Here is a 16,138-nt window from a genome sequence, read left to right on the forward strand (position 1 = left end):
TGGATCTGGTGGTCGAGCAGCTGCTGGGGTATAGCCTCCCATTCTTGCACCAGTGCCTGTCGGAGCTCCTTGAGTGTCCTAGGTGTTTGAAGACGTGCAGCGATACGTCGACCGAGAGCATCCCAGACGTGCTCGATGGGGTTTAGGTCTGGACAATAGGAAGGACACTCCATTCGCCCGATATCTTCTGTTTCAAGGTACTCCTCCACGATGGCAGCTCGGTGAGGCCGTGCGTTATCATCCATCAGGAGGAAGGTGGAGTCCACTGCACCCCTCGTAAGGCGGACATACTGCTGCAAAATGACGTCCCGATACACCTGACCTGTTACAGTTCCTCTGTCAAAGACATGCAGGGGTGTACGTGCACCAATCATAATCCCACCTCAAACCATCAAACGACGACCTCCATACAGATCCCTTTCAAGGACATTAAGGCGTTGGTATCTGGATCCTGGTTCACGCTAGACCAAACCCCGGCGAGAATCACTGTTCAGACTATACCTGGACTCGTCCGTGAACATAATCTGGGACCACTGCTGCAATGACCATGTACTGTGTTCTTGAAACCGGGCATTACAGGCTCTCGTGTGACCAGGGTTCAGTGGCATGCACCTTGCAGGTCTCCGGGGGAATAAACCGTGTCTGTTCAGTCGTCTGTAGACTGCGTGTCTGGAGACAACTGTTCCAGTGGCTGCGGTAAGGTCCCGAAGAAGGCTACCTGCAGTACTCCGTGGCCGTCTGCGGGCTTCTTGTGGTGTTGTACACTGTGGACGTCCCGTACTGTAGCGCCTGGACACGTTTCCCGCCTGCTAGAATCGTTGCCATAATTGTGAGATCATATTTTGTGGCACACAAAGGTCCCGTGCTACGACCGGCTGTGTTTGACCAGCCCCCAGTCGCCCTAGTATTTTACCCCTCATAACGTCATCAACATGTGTTCTTTGAGCCATTTTTAACATGCAGTCACCATTAGCACGTCTGAAAACGTCTGCACACTTACTCGCTGCACCGTACTCTTACATGCACCAACACACGTCTGCGTATGTGGACAGCTGGCAGCGCCACCGTGCGACGACCGCAGGTCAAATGCACCGCATCGTCATACCCCGACGTGATTTGAACTCGCAAACCGCCTACCAGAGCGTTGTTTCACCATGCATCAGCATTAGCCTTAATTTATGAGCATGAGTGTAGATAAAACTTTTAATACACTCATATTCATAAAAAAAGGTATTGAACGACTATAAATACCACGCTCATATTCACAGGGCTTGTACATTAGTATGGTCTGCACAAATGATTAGAATCTGAACCGTATCGGTCCGCGGGTTGAAGGTCAAGCGCGATATCGCGGCGCAAGACCAGCTACCGGTGAAATGCGACTGCTATAAACTGAAGTGTCAAGTCAGTGACCTCGAAAGAGGGCGTAATACTGGCGTGAGAGAATGCGATGCATCCATCCGGGAAACTGCTGCTCGTGTGGGACGAAAAGCTTCGAAGGTGCAACGGGTGTGCGCCGGATGGTTGATCGAAGGTGGTGGTGGTAGTGGTGGTGGTGGTGGTGGTTAGTGTTTAACGTCCCGTCGACAACGAGGTCATTAGAGACGGGTTGATGGAAGGGTCAGATCGCACCCCCCCCCCCCCCCCCCCAAGAGAACGTGGACATGTCATCCGTGGTCCACTGGATCACATCGTACACTGTCAGCGGTGACAGTCGTCGCAGTTTATTAAGGCACAACTTACGCGCGCGTCGTCCACTTCTCCGCCTACCTTTGACGAATGTCCACAAACATACTAGACTGCAATGGTGTATGGAATGACGTCACTGTGGACAGGAATGGCACCAGATAGTGTTTTCGGACGAATCCAGCTTCTTTTGGTTCGCCGCAGACAGGGGGGAGCGGCATGACAGCGACTGCATTCGCACAAGACACACAGTGCCAACTCGAGGCCTCGTGATGTGGGGTGCTGCTGGGTACAGCCACAGAGCACAGCTGGTGCGTGTCCAGGGCACCGTGGCCGGTGTCACCTGCGTCAATGACATCCTGACATCCGTGGCAGTACCCTTACTGGCGCCATTTTTCAGCAAGACACTGCACGACCACATGTTGCTGCATGCACGTGTGCCTTGTTCGAGTCACAGGATGTCAGCCTTTTTCAAATGGTTCAAATGGCTCTTAGCACTATGGGACTTAACATCTGAGGTCATCAGTCCCCTAAGAACTACTTAATCCTAACTAACCAAAGGACATCACACACATCCATGCCCGAGGCAGGATTCGAACCTGCGACCGTAGCGGCCTCGCGGTTCCAGACTGAAGCGCCTAGAACCGCTCGGTCACTCCGGCATTGAACTTGAAATGTACCACACTCAACTTACTTTGCTAACACAGCTTCCCCATACATTTCGTGATTCAGCAAGCTCATCTCTATTAAAGTAGACCCGGACCTTAGCTTTTAGCTAGTCTCTGTATACAGCCAATCACAGCAGTCTCACAGGCAGCAGCCTAGCATTCCCGTGAGTAGGAACTTACCAGTGCTATGAGTGCCAGATTGTCATTTCTATTTGTAGTATCACCCCATACAGACTGCAGCAGCACATCGAAGTTGGCAATGCACATCGATACCAGAGACATGAGCGTTGTCTCGCTGTATTGTGCAGTGACGAATGGGAGTGGCTGAAGAAGACACGTCCCTCTCTCAGCTTAGCAGCATCCTCGAACAGACGTCCATGTACAGCCGAACACAGAAGCACTCTGCCTAGTTTGTGACTTCAGGTGAACCAGTCAACAACTTCGAGCACGACTAAAAACTCTCAGCAATTATGTACCCGTTCTTATGCCACGTGTTTGTTGTTCGCTTCTACCGGCATTGTCAGTAAAATAACACTGATCGCTTTTCACATTCTCTGTAGTAAGGGAATATGTCGAGGCAATGGAAATTTTACGAATAAAATTATTCGTTTTTAAAAACGATTTATTTAAAAAGCAAAAATTTAGTTTTTTTACCAGGTTATTAGTCAGAAATATAAAAACGCTGTTATAACCGAGAGCATACAAATACGGAAAAAATACCGGTTATTCAGAACTGAAACACCAGCATCACTTCTAAGCGGTAGGCTTTTCCCATGCCTAAGTCAGTGATTGCAAACACATCCAGCGCAACGGCAGAGAGTGCTAAGCGCGCTGGTACATTTGTGACAAGGAAAGTCTCCCAGCGGAACTACCCAATACCTTCATCTACATCTACAAGGATACTCTGCAAATCACATTTAAGTGCCTGGCAGAGGGTTCATCGAACCACTATCACAATTCTCTATTATTCCTATCTCGTATAGCGCACAGAAAGAGCTCTGATTTCCCTTATTTTATCGTGGTTATCGTTTCTCCCTAGGTAGGTCGGTGTCAACAAAATATTTTCGCATTCGGAGGAGAAAGTTGATGATTGGAATTTCGTGAGGAGATTCCGTCGCAACGAAAAACGCCTTTCTTTTAATGATGTCCAGCCCAAATCCTGTATCATTTCGCGATAATACAAAACGTGCTGCCTTTCTCTTGAACTTCTTCGATATACTCCGTCAGTCCTATCTGGTAACGATCGCACACCGCGCAGCAGTATTCTAAAAGAGGACGGACAAGCGTAGTGTAGGCAGTCTCCTTAGTAGGTCTGTTACGTTTTCCAAGTGTCTTGCCAATAAAACGCAGTCTTTGGTTAGCCTTCCCCACATTTTCTGCTTGTTCCTTCCAATTTGTTCGTAATTGTAATACCTAGGTATTTAGTTCAATTTACGGCTTTTTGATTAGACTGATTTATCGTGTAACCGAAGTTTAATGAGTTCCTTTTAGCACTCATGTGGATGATCTCAGACTTTTCGTTATTCAGGGTCAACTGCCACCTGAAGCAAGTTATAAAACTGGGTGCAGTGGAGCACAGATTAGTAGGGCGTTCAAGAAGAGAGAAGATGCAGAAAACGGAGAAGAGGAGGGACAAGAGAGTCGCCTTCCTTCTTTACGCGGCATGCTTCAAAAATCGAACACAAATAACTGCTTTTTCCGACTACCACTTAAACTGGTGCTGGCAAAAAAAAAAAAAAAAACCACGATATAACCGAAAAGCGGTGCTTTAAGCGATAACTGCCGTCCCTAGTCCGTGTGCACCTACTTCCTACGCACTGCATAGCCCAGAGTACAATCTGCCTAGGTTATTAGTATGTAGTGCAAAGGGGGACAACCATTCTCTTCAATCTGCACAGTGAATGGAATGTTTCGATGTATGCTGTTAAAGTGATCCAGGATGTCGTCCAGCGCTTGTCTCGCACGCTCCCACACCACAAGAACGAGTAGTATGAGACTCTCCGAAACGTCGCCGTATTTTAACACCCCCATGCGGCATCGCCAACAGAGTGCGACGGGCAAATCTAAACACAGGAGGAATAACTCCGTTTTGCGCTGCGGGGCTGTTAGCACAACATAGTTAGCCAGTAAGCGCGTACTGAGCTGACGCTACTGTCGTGTTAACTCTAAATGGTGTGGGCGGTGAGTTTAGCGTGGAACGGGGCAGCACGGCGAAGCGATGCTGATGAGGAGAGCCCACGATTAACTGCGCCCCCGCCACGTAAGCTGATTACGCGCGTCGTTCCCCGTTATGTAGTGGCGAGCGCACGCATATACACGCACACACAGTGGCCAGTTTGTGCGCGCCAGCTGCAACTGGACACACACAATTCACACGGCGCACCGCCGCGCCGATCAGCCCCGATAAATTCCGCGTACGACACGCTCATTAAATAAAATACTGCTCCAATACTTCCAGCAGGATACGCGAGCCGATATTTACGGATCAGCGGCGGAAACAGCACCGGCAATCTGCATTTATCGAAAGCGATACGCACAGTTCGGAACGACGCACTTCTGGAATTCGGCCAGTAATTTTCAAATTGTGTAAACACTAACGAAACTCTGTAAATGCGTGTCACTGTTTTAAAACCGGCCACGCCTACGCGCTATATTTTGTAGCGTCTACGGCCTGCCGACAGCGATCATCCCAGAAAAACTCGCCAACGTATTTACGTCCGACAATAAAAGAACAGCTTTCACCATCAGCAATAAACTGTGCAGCCGGATAGCTAAACGGCGATAAATTTAGCTGCTCCGTCATCGGCAGGACTGACTGGAGTGGGTGCCCAGTTCAAATATATACTGACACTTCTGGGGCACATCTTAATGAAACAACACGGGTCTGCGGCACCTCCACCAAAGCTGTACAAATTATCCATCCAGCCTGACTGCTCGTATCTCTGCCGCAACCATTAAAGCAGCTCAAACTGCCGCAACGAACACTCGAGAGTACATTTTGTGTACTGGAGTACAGTGGCCAAAGCAGGCAAGCTTGGGACCAACTCACCCTGCTGCACCTGACGAACAGTCTGGGCTATCAATCCAACGTGACTACACAATAGCCAGGTATATGTCTGTGTAGGGAGTTTCACTTTAGCTCAGTTACACTATATGATCAAAAGTATCGGGAAACATGGATGAAAATGACTTACAAGTTCGTGGCACCCTCCACCGGTAATGCTGGAATTCAATATGGTGTTCGTCCACCCTTACCCTTGATGACATCTTCCACGCTCGCAGTCATACGTTCAATAAGGCGCTGGAAGGTTTCTTGTGGAATAGCAGCCCATTCTTCAAGGAGTGCTGCACTGAGGAGAGGTATCCATGTCGGTCGGTGAGGCCTGGCACGAAGTCGGCGTTCCAAAACATCCCAAAGGTGTTCTATAGGATGCACGTCAGGACTGTTTACCTTAACATAATATGAAAAACGAATGAAGTATTTTGACCACTTACAACGGATTCAGCGAACCCGTAATACACATCCCGAAAAAAAAGCGAAATTGATGTAACTGCTACGCCGGCCGTTGTGGCTGAGCGGTTCTAGGCGCTTCAGTTCGGAACCGCGCTGCTGTTGCGGTCGCAGGTTTGAATCCTGCCTCGGGCATGGATGTGTGTGATGTCCTTAGGTTAGTTAGGTTTAAGTAGGGGACTAATGACCTCAGATATTAAGTCCCATAGTGCTTAGAGCCGTTTGAACCATTTTTGTAACTGCTACCATATTTTGCTCGAACACACTGAGTTACAGAAATTAGACTTTCAAAACAATGCTTTAGTTGGACATCGTCAAGTTCTTGCGTGCAAAGGATCTCGACTTCCAGAGATGGTTCTGCTTACTACAGAAAACACGTATCAAAGCTGAGCTGATCATGGTTAGAACTGACAATAGCTGGTATTACTCCAAAGAGGATGAGGTTGTGGACAAATAAATAAGCACGCCAGAAATACGCCGAAAGGAAAAAGAAAACGACAAATAATATACACCATCTTCCGACCTACAATGGCCCAAAATAAATATATATTTTACTGACATCTGCACCTACATCTTCGTGATTACTCTGCTATTAACAATAAAGTGCCTGGCACAGGGTTCAATGAGCCACCTTTAAGCTGTCTCTACCGTTCCACTCTCGAACGTCGCGCGGGAAAAAAACGATCACTTGAATTTCTCTGTGCGAGAGCAGAGGAGGAGGAAACTGGTGACTGAATTTCATGAGAAGATCCCGTCGCAGCGAAAAACGTCTTTGTTTTAATGATTGCCACTCCAATTCACGTATCATGTCTGTGACACTCTCTCTCCTATTTCCCTATAATACAGAACGAGCAGCCCTTCTTTGTACTTTTTCTATGTCATCCGTCAGTCCCACCAAATGCGGATCCCACACCGCACAGCAATACTACAGAATAGGGCGGACGAGCGCGGTGTAAGCAGTCTCTTTAGTAGACCCGTTGCATCTTCTGCCAATGAATCGCAGTCTTTGGTTTGCTCTATCCACAACATTATCTATGTGATCGTCCCTATTTACGTTATTTGTAATCGTAATCCCTAAGTATTTAGTTGAATTTACAGCCTTCAGATTTGTGTGACTTATCGCGTAATCGAAATTTAACGGATTTCATTAGCATTCATGTGAATAACTTCACACTTTTCCTTATTCAGGGTCAATTGCCACTTTTCGCACCATAAAGATATCTTACCTAAATAATTTTTCAATTCGTTTTGTCATGTGATGACTTTACAAGACGGTAAATGACAGCACCATCTGCAAACAATCTAAGACGGCTACTGAGATTGTGCCCTATGCCGTTAATATAGATCAGGAACAGTAGAGGGCCTATAACACTTCCTTGGGGAACGCCGGATATTACTTCTGTTTTACTCGATGACGTTCCGTCTGTTACTACGAACTGTGACCTTTCTGACAGGAAATCACGAATCCAGTCGCACAACTGAGGCGACGATCCATACGCACGCACTTTGGTTAGAAGACGCTTGTGAGGAACGGTGTCGAAAGCCTTGTGGAAATCTGAAAATATGGAGTCAATTTGACATTTCCTGTCGATAGCACTTATTACTTCATGAGTATAAAGAGCTAGTTGTGTTTCACAAGAACGATATTTTCTGAATCCGTGCTATGTGTCAATAAATCGTTTTCTTCTAGATAATTCATAATGTTCGAACACAGTATATGTTCCAAAATCCTACTGCAAATTGACGTTAGTGATATGGGCCTGTAATTCAGCGGATTACTCCTACTTCCCTTTTTGGTTATTGGTGTGACTTGCGCAATTTTCCAGTCTTTAGGTACGGATCTTTCTGTGGGCGAGTCGTTTTATATAACTGCTGAATATGAAGCTATTGTATCAGCATACTCTGAAAGGAAACTGACTGGTATACAATCTGGACCAGAGGCCTTGCCTTTATTAAGTGATTTAAGCTACTTTGCTACACCGAGGATATCTAGTTCTATGTTTCTCATCTTGGCAGTTGTTCTTGACTGGAATTAAGGAATGTTTACTTCGTCTTCTTTGGTGAAGGAGTTTCGGAAAATTGTGTTCAATAACTCTGCTTTAGTGGCACTGTCATCAGTGACTGAGCCTCGTTTTGTGACACTCCGGTAAAAAGAGACGTGTCATCAATTTCCGGACCCTACTTGTAACACTACAACGAAAACGTACAGAATAAACAGGCGAACAGGGAAGCATGGGAAAACAATGACCACACAGTGAACGTCTACGAGAAATTACAAATCTTGACACATGACAGTAACGAAGGGCGTAACATTGCTACCGGCAAAGTTGAAGCCGAAGGAATCACACGACTACTGGACAACAGGTTATTAACATGTGGGTGGCGCATACTTCTTTACAATTTAAGCCAAGCAAACAACAAGTCGCCTCGCGCCCCACTAAACTCTTTCTCCCACTATGAAATACGCAACACGGGAACTGACAAGGGCATCGCGTCTGCTCATCATCACGCACTTGGTCCAGATTTATCGCTTACGCGTTGCGTGGTCAGAAACAGAACTGACGGAAACGGGAGTCCCAGACTGTCAAGCGGTCAGGGCAATAAAAAGTCTCTTCGGCGATGGGCGCGCGAGGCAGCGGAAGCAGTACTGCAAGGGTCCTGGGGTCGAGTCCCTATGCGAAGGCGGTTTTTTTTTTTATTTTCAATTTTTACATTACTTACACTGCAAATAAACGGAAATAATGTTCGATAAATTGTATTATTTTCATTTAAGGAAACGCAAAGGAAAATTTGGTATTGCAAATAAATTTCTAGAAAGAGTTTGTATTTCGTACACAAGAATTTAGTATATGAAATTACATACTTTTATTGTCTTACAGTTGCTGATTTGTATGTTCTGGGGTGATATTCGTCAGAAAAACATAGGAAGCACTCATTTTCTCAGCGCCTTGCCACATTTTTACACGTACATGGTTGTCCTAACGTTTCTGTAGAGAAACAATAGTCTCACTGCGTTCTCACGATTTTCTCAAAAAATTATCGTTACTCGGTCTAGAGCTAGCGAGCGGAAAATCTCCGTAACCACAGCTATAATTGTCCCTACTAACGGGCGATGGGCCGATCGCACGTGCATCGGGAACCCATTGTTCGCCTGCAAATGCCGAGGCCTGCCCGAAGGTCAACATTAAATTAACGGTATACGAAGTCCTGTACGCTTTCATTAAAATGCCTTCTTATAACTTATTTCCAGAATCATCGTGCAATCCTTTACCGGAAATTTATTTGCAAATTGCAAATTTTCCTTTGTGTTTCCTTAACAGGCTTTTTATAGTTACATTAGTAAATGCAATATATTGAGCATTACCTCGGTTTCATTTGCTGTGTTGTTGTTGTTGTGGTCTTCAGTCATGAGACTGGTTTGATGCAGCTCTCCATGCTACTCTATCCTGTGCAAGCTTCTTCATCTCCCAGTACTTACTGCAACCTACATCCTTCTGAATCTGCTTAGTGTATTCATCTCTTGGTCTCCCTCTACGATTTTTACCCTCCGCGCTGCCCTCCAATACTAAATTTGTGATCCCTTCATGCCTCAGAACATGTCCTACCAACAGATCCCTTCTTCTGGTCAAGCTGTGCCACAAACTTCTCTTCTCCCCATTCTATTCAATACTTCCTCATTAGTTATGTGATCTACCCATCTAATCTTCAGCATTCTTCTGTAGCACCACATTTCGAAAGCTTCTATTCTCTTCTTGTCCAAACTATTTATCGTCCATGTTTCACTTCCATACATGGCTACACTCCATACAAATACTTTCAGAAACGACTTCCTGACACTTAAATCCATACTCGTTGTTAACAAATTTCTCTACTTCAGAAACGATTTCCTTGCAATTGCCAGTCTGCATTTTATATCCTCTCTACTTCGACCATCAACAGTTACTTTGCTCCCCAAATAGCAAAACTCATTTACTACTTTAAGTGTCTCATTTCCTAATCTAATTCCCTCAGCATCATCCCGACTTAATTCGACTACATTCCATTATCCTCGTTTTGCTTTTGTTGATGTTCATCTTATATCCTCCTTCCAAGACGCTATCCATTCCATTCAACTGCTCTTCCAAGTCCTTTGCTGTCTCTGACAGAATTACAATGTCATCGGCGAACCTCAAAGTTTTTATTTCTTCTCCATGGATTTTAATACCTAGTCTGAATTTTTCTTTTGTTTCCTTTACTGCTTGCTCAATATACAGATTGAATAACATCGGGGAGAGGCTACAACCCTGTCTTACTCCCTTCCCAACAACTGCTTCCCTTTCATGTCCCTCGACTCTTATAACTGCCATCTGGTTTCTGTACAAATTGTAAATAGCCTTTCGCTCCCTGTATTTTACCCCTGCCACCTTTAGAATTTGAAAGAGAGTATTCCAATCAAAATTTTCAAAAGCTTTATCTAAGTCTACTAATGCTAGAAACGTAGGTTTGCCTTTCCTTAATCTTTCTTCTAAGATAAGTCGTAAGGTCAGTATTGCCTCACGTGTTCCAGTATTTCTACGGAATCCAAACTGATCTTCCCCGAGTCGGCTTCTACCAGTTTTTCCATTCGTCTGTAAAGAATTCGTGTCAGTATTTTGCAGCTGTGGCTTATTAAACTGATAGTTCGGTAATTCTCACATCTGTCAACACCTGCTTTCTTTGGGATTGGAATTATTATATTCTTCTTGAAGTCTGAGGGTATTTCGCCTGTTTCATACATCTTGCTCACCAGATGGTAGAGTTTTGTCAGGACTGGCTCTCCCAAGGCCGTCAGTAGTTCCAATGGAATGTTGTCTACTCCGGGGGCCTTGTTTTAGGTCTTTCAGTGCTCTGTCAAGCTCTTCACGCAGTATCGTATCTCCCATTTCATCATCATCTACATTCTCTTCCATTTCCATAATATTGTCCTCAAGTACATCGCCCTTGTATAGACCCCCTGTATACTCCTTCGACCTTTCTGCTTTCCCTTCTTTGCTTAGAACTGGGTTTCCATCTGAGCTCTTGATATTCATACAAGTGGTTCTCTTCTCTGCAAAGGTCTCTTTAATTTTCCTGTAGGCAGTATCTATCTTACCCCTAGTGAGATAAGCCTCTACATCTTTACATTTGTCCTCTAGCCATCCCTGCTTAGCCATTTTGCACTTCCTGTCGATCTCATTTTTGAGACGTTTGTATTCCTTTTTGCCTGCTTCATTTACTGCATTTTTATATTTTCTCCTACATCAATTAAATGCAATATTTCTTCTGTTACCCAAGGATTTCTACTAGCCCTCGTATTTTTACCTACTTGATCCTCTGCTGCTTTCACTACTTTATCCCTCAAAGCTACCCATTCTTCTTCTACTGTATTTCTTTCCCCCATTCCTGTCAATTGTTCCCTTATGCTCTCTCTGAAACTCTGTACAACCTCTGGTTCTTTCAGTTTATGCAGGTCCCATCTCCTTGAGTTCCCACCTTTTTGCAGTTTCTTCAGTTTTAATCTACATTTGCTGCGTAGGGAACGTAAAAACTGAAAATAAAAAGAAAGTAAAAAATTGATTCGATGCCACTACGCCACTACCCTTGCAGTACTGTTCTGTAGTCTTGACGTTGAGCTTTCTGGAAACCACGCTAAGGCGAAAGGCTCCCGTCTCGCAAAAATGTTACTTTCAGGGTTCCTTCTCTCAATCGCTAAAAACAGGAACCTGATAGGATCACTTTGTTATCCGCGTGCCTTTCCGGCTGTATGTCCCACTGTCAATAAACCCTTTTTCTCGGGAACAGGTAGACGCATCAACTTTGTATTTCTTTCCCCCATTCCTGTCAATTGTTCCCTTATGCTCTCTCTGAAACACTGTACAACCTCTGGTTCTTTCAGTTTATGCAGGTCCCATCTCCTTGAGTTCCCACCTTTTTGCAGTTTCTTCAGTTTTAATCTACATTTGCTGTGTAGGGAACGTAAAAACTGAAAATAAAAAGAAAGTAAAAAATTGATTCGATGCCACTACGCCACTACCCTTGCAGTACTGTTCTGTAGTCTTGACGTTGAGCTTTCTGGAAACCACGCTAAGGCGAAAGGCTCCCGTCTCGCAAAAATGTTACTTTCAGGGTTCCTTCTCTCAATCGCTAAAAACAGGAACCTGATAGGATCACTTTGTTATCCGCGTGCCTTTCCGGCTGTATGTCCCACTGTCAATAAACCCTTTTTCTCGGGAACAGGTAGACGCATCAACTTCAAATTGAACGTCCAAAAAATTTAAGCTTCATAATCAAATGGCTCAAATGGCTCTGAGCACTATGGGACTTAACTGCGGTGGTCATCAGTCCCCTAGAACTTAGAACTACATAAACCTATCTAACCTAAGGACACCACACACATCCATGCCCGAGGCAGGATTCGAACCTGCGACCGTAGCAGTCGCGCGGTTCCGGACTGCGCGCGTAGAACCGCGAGACCACCGCGGCCGGCGCTTCATAATCAATCAGACATAGAGGGCAAATGTAAAAGTATGTATCACTAATAGCCCACCCGGCTAGCCGCGCGGTCCAACGCGCTGATTCCCGAGCGGGAAGGCGTGCCGGTCCCTGGCAAGAATCCGCCCAGCGGATTAGTGTCGAGGTCCGGTATGCCGGCCAATCTGTGGATGGCTTTTAAGGCGGTTTTCCATCTGCCTCGGCGAATGCGAGCTGGTTCCCCTTATTCCGCATCAGTTACACTATGTCGGCGATTGCTGTTCAAACACTGTCTCCAGGGACGGGAGGGGGGAGGGGGGGAGTAGTAGGGGGGAGGAGGGTGGGGTCCACTGGCGGCTGAACCGCACAGTAACCCTGGGTTCGCTGTGGGGCGGCGGTGGGGTGGGTGGACTGCTGTAGCCTGTTGTGGGGTTGTGAACCACTGAGGGCTACGGCGGGGACCGAGCCTCTCCTTCATTTCTAGGTGCCCATACATACATGCATACATACTTACATACATGTATCACTAGGGGGTAAGATAGCTACTGCCTGCAGGAAAATTAAAAAGACTTAAGGAGAAAAGAATACCATAAACTCAGATGAAAAACCAGTCCTAAGCAAAGAAGGGAAAGCTGGATGGTGGAAGGGGTATGTAGAAGATCTACAGAAGGGCGATGTACTTCAGGGCAACATTATGGAGGACGTAGATGAAGCTGAAATGAGAGATATGATACTGCGTGAAGAGTTCGACACAGCACTGAAAGACCCAGGAGTAGACAACATTGCATTAGAACTACTGATAGCCTTGGGTGAGCCAGCCATGACTTCCATCTGGTGAGCAAGATGTATGAGATACGCGAAATACCCTCAACTTCAAGAAGAATATAATAATTCCAATCCCAAAGAAAGCAGGTGTTCACAGGTGTGAAAATTACCGAACTATCAATTTAATAAGTCACGGCTGCAAAATACTAACACAATTCTACACAGACGAATGGAAAAACTGGTAGAAGACGACCCCGGGGAAGATCAGTTTGGATTCTGGAAGTAATACTGATCCTATAACTTATCTTAGAAGACAGGTTAAGGAAAGGCAAACCTACGTTTCTAGCATTTTTAGACTCTGAGAAAGCTTTTGACAATGTAGACTGGAATACTCTCTTTCAAATTCTGAAGGTGGCAGGGGTAAAATACAGGGAGCAAAAGGCTATTTACAATTTGTACGGAAACCAGATGGCAGTTACAAGAGTCGAGGGGCATGAAAGGGAAGCAGTGGTTGGGAAGGGAGTGAGACAGGGTTGTAGCCTCTCCCCGATGTTATTCAATCTGTATGTTGAGCAAGCAGTACAGGAAACAAAAGAAAAATGCAGAGTACGAATTAAAATGGATGGAGAAGAAATAAAAACTTTGAGGTTCGCCGATGACATTGTAATTCTGTCAGAGACAGCAAAGGACTTGGAAGAGCAGTTGAACGGAATGGACAGTGTCTTGAAAGGAGGTTATAACATGAACACCAACAAAATCGAAACGAGGATAATGGAGTGTAGTCGAACTAAGTCGGGTGATGCTGAGGGAATTAGATCAGGTAATGACACACTTGAAGTAGAAAAGGTGTTTTGCTATTTGGGGAGCAAAACAAGTGATGACGGTTGAAGTAGAGAGGATATAAAATGTAGACTGGCAATGGCAAGGAAAGCGTCTCTGAAGGAGAGAAATTTGTTAATATATAGATATGTGTGAGGAAGTCCTTTGTGAAAGTATTTGTATAGAGCCTAGGAATGCATGGAAGTGAAACATGGACGCGAAATGTGGTGCTACAGATGAGTCCTTAGGATTAGATGAGGATTAATGATGAGGTATTAAATAGGAGAGAATAGATATTTGTGGCAGAACTTGACTAGGAGAAGTGATCGGTTGGTAGGAGACATTCTGAGGCAAAAAGTGATCGCCAGTTTGGTAATATAGGGGAGCGTGGAGGGTAAAAATCATAGAGGGAGACCAAGAGATGAATACACTAATCAGAGGACAGATTCAGAGGGATGTAGGTCGCAGTAGCTACTCGGAGATGAAGAGGCTTCCACAAGATACAGTAACATGGAAAGCTGCATCAAACCAGTCTCTGGACTGAAGACCAGAACAACGAAGTCATTTCAAAGACTGGAGGAAGGCAGCGGCATATATCACCTCCGATACAATGGTGCTCAAAACAGTCTTGGAACTGATTACGGCTTTACTTTTCCAGGAAATTTTTATAGTGCCTGTAGACCTACCTTAACAAATGATGTCGGAGTCAAAAGATTGGGAATACTGCACGAATAAAGTTGGAGAATCGCCAAATGCTCAAGAGAGAGCGACAAAGTGAGAAGCAAGACGCCCTCCCACGTGTTTCGGTAAGCAACACCCCGGGTTTCGCAGCAGAGACGCTTGCTTGTTGAGTGCCGGAGAAGGCGCAGGGCTCTGCACGTACAGGGTGTGGGGCTGAAACCTCCACTCGACGCCGCAGCTCATGTTAGCCGAGGTGAGTGCCTGCCGTCCTGCCGGTATAGAGGGCGACAGCCGACACTCCAAGATTACTGCGGAGAGCCCACACTTGGCGCCCCTCCACCCACCTTACAGCTAGGCCCTCAACCTCACTGCCCCTCACCACCACCACCACCACCACCTCCCTTTCACAAGGCTACTCACTGCGACACGACTCACCTGGCATGGGAGGCCTTACTCGAGCAAAACAATTCTTCTGACACGACCGTTCTGTTCCTCTATCTTCTCTTGCCGCAGTGCACGGTAAAATCCATCCACCAAACGCAATCTTTGCTTAGAAGATACACACATCCGCATACTGTTTTTTTAAGAACTTGATTCAGTACTAACGAACTCAACAGGAAAAGTTCTTCGCCACCAGCGTATCTGCAAACGTACGTGGGGTTACAAGGGGAGCATTACACCTGTTAATTACGCATTTTGGTGAGTCTTAGGTGTGTCCAGAGTACCTGGCTAGCGGCTTTTCATGCAACGGTCCCTAGTTCCCGAGAAAATCGATGTTGAAGTTTAATGCGTACCTACTCTGCCTGTATCCTTACTGACAGTTCGACCAGCGAGCGTAGCGCTGCGACTAACGTCTGAAGCTATCATGCTGGTGGTCCAGTTTTAAATCCTCTCCCAGAACTTCTTTTTTGTTTTCATTTTTATCGTGCACAGTATCATTTCATAATGTATGTCATGCAAAATTATTCAAAAATAATCATTTTCGCGATATTCGAGGCTGAATGGAACCCTCATCTGTCAACTCCCATACAATGAGAGCAGAGCACGACATCTGCGAAAGGAAATGTCGAGGACGAGGATTGCAAGTTTCTCAGCGACAACATCACAACAACCAGATGCTGGGTTCCCCGACAGGACCTAGAAACGAAAGAAAGGAGAAACCAACAGAAGGCACGGATTCGTTGCATCGAAATGGTTCAAATGGCTCTGAGCACTATGGGACTCAACTGCTGAGGTCGTAAGTCCCCTAGAACTTAGAACTACTTAAACCTAACTAACCTAAGGACAACACACACATCCAATCCCCGAGGCAGGATTCGAACCTGCGAACGTAGCGGCCGCGCGGTTCCAGACTGCAGCGCCAGAACCGCTCGGCCACCAGCGGCCGGCGTTGCATCGAAGATGACTAACAACTAGTGCTCTTACGGGAAGACAGCGGTGTCTGTCTGTCTCGTGAATGACGACAACGAGTTACACTCACCGACTACGCAACAAAAGGCAGACCAATACTGCGCAGGGGTGCCAACAAAATTGGTGACCA

This window comes from Schistocerca nitens, chromosome 12, assembly GCF_023898315.1.
Source record: "Schistocerca nitens isolate TAMUIC-IGC-003100 chromosome 12, iqSchNite1.1, whole genome shotgun sequence".
Classification (NCBI taxonomy): domain Eukaryota; kingdom Metazoa; phylum Arthropoda; class Insecta; order Orthoptera; family Acrididae; genus Schistocerca; species Schistocerca nitens.